The 1,705-nt window shown below is 39.8% G+C and overlaps 2 annotated features.

The window, feature by feature from the left end:
• The first annotated feature begins 335 nt into the window (after positions 1–335).
• Positions 336–344: a sequence feature (Short protein (FIBRA_09319, CCM07001.1) was converted to a misc_feature.).
• A 59-nt stretch (positions 345–403) lies between these two features.
• Positions 404–424: a sequence feature (Short protein (FIBRA_09319, CCM07001.1) was converted to a misc_feature.).
• Positions 425–1,705: the final 1,281 nt, after the last annotated feature.

Genomic DNA, 1,705 nt, shown 5'->3' on the forward strand with positions numbered 1-1,705 from the left:
TAAACTTGATTCAAAGAATCAATAGAATTCCAGGTAAAAATTGTACAAGCTAATTTCTTTTTACTCTATGTGAATTTATTGCTGGGTTGGTTCTAACAAATGCTTCTCCCTGAGTAATTACTTGAAGAAGTGGTAAGTCTCTGTACCACCAGTGTCCATTCCAAAAGATAAACAAGATCATTCAACAAGGAAAAGATGATACAACTATCAAAACCTGTACTAGTGTATACTAGACAGTGTCTACCCAGCCCAGATATCCTCTCTTGTATAATTTGACTATTTTCCCTATGTGATGGAAGTATTGAGAATGTAACTGTCTTAGGTCTATTCTCTTTATGTCCTCAGTAAGCTTCAATACATGATGAAACCTGAGATGAGTAAATTCTTCCTTTTTCTCAGTCAGAATATATACCAGCTTGCATAACTGGCGCTTGAAGTCATCAAAGTTGTATTTAAGGTCCTGACCAGTGAGGTGAAGGTCCTTGTACTTTGGGACCTTGTACAGGATTTTTAAATGTTTAGAGGTGGCAGCAAGTCAAGGGAGAGTGATAGCAACAAAGTCCTTACAAGTCTTTCTGGAAAAACTGATACCTTCTGGTGGAGGTATCCAGCAACCTCCTTTGTTAAAAGGGGGAGGTTGTTTGCTGATTTGTTCAAGAAGAGGGACTTTATTCTTCTCACATGCTGCTGCTTTTTCCTTGCATTGTTCTTCTTCAAGCTCTGCGTTTTGTCTGCAGAGATAGTCTAGATGCAATTGAAGCTTCTCCTTAGAGCAGCAATACTCTGGAGGAATATGGTTGATGTCAAATTTAGGAGGAGGATGGAGAGGTTTCTGCCTTCTGGACTTAGCTTCTTTCCTGTTATTGTTACAGTTTCATGGGGGGTTTGTTTCTTTTTCCTACTATTCGTCGTTGACCCTGTACTATACATCTGACCCCATCACTTGATGTATTTCATTGACATCAAGTGTTTCATATCTATCACTTGTCACCTGTCTCCTGTCTTGCCTCTATCATGTTTCATATCTATCATGTCTCGACTCCATCACTGATACAACCCAGTGACACCTGTCTTATGTACATCACTGATCCAACTCAGTGTTTCATCCTGTCTTGTGTATATCACTGATCCAACTCAGTGTTTCATACTTATCAAACTCTATTCGCTCTACTATTTAAGTAGCACTACTTTCACTACTGTACTTTAGTTTTGTCCTCTTGTCCTACCATATCTACATAGGGACAGTCCTCAGTAATAGACTCAGTTGTCTATTCTAGTCTTTAGTCTGAAGCTTCACTTCATCCAGTATACATTCTCAAACCGCTATCAGACATAGCAGCTCAGTTTGCAACCTTAGTCTCAGTGTAGGACTAGCGTGTATAATAGTCCCAGTAACAGTTAACCGTTGAATTCCTGATCCTCAGTCATTAGGTCCCTTAACAGTTATAGGCTTTCCTTTCTGCCTCAAGGATGTCAACCTGTCACAGTTTTTTGAATTTATTCCAGCATAAGCGCACGCCTATCTTATCTTATCAGATAGCGATTAGATATAGATTAGATGCATGCCGGAGTATCCATGGAATAGTAAAGAACCAGCTAGAAGGTTCTATGACGCGGTTGTCAATCAGGTGACAGCCCACTAAGCAGTTCTACTTAGCGTCGCTTAGTGGTCAAGACCCACATGTCACCTGATATTTTAGTCAGA

Source organism: Fibroporia radiculosa, assembly GCF_000313525.1.
Source record: "Fibroporia radiculosa TFFH 294 genomic supercontigs, scaffold27988, whole genome shotgun sequence".
NCBI lineage: Eukaryota > Fungi > Basidiomycota > Agaricomycetes > Polyporales > Fibroporiaceae > Fibroporia > Fibroporia radiculosa.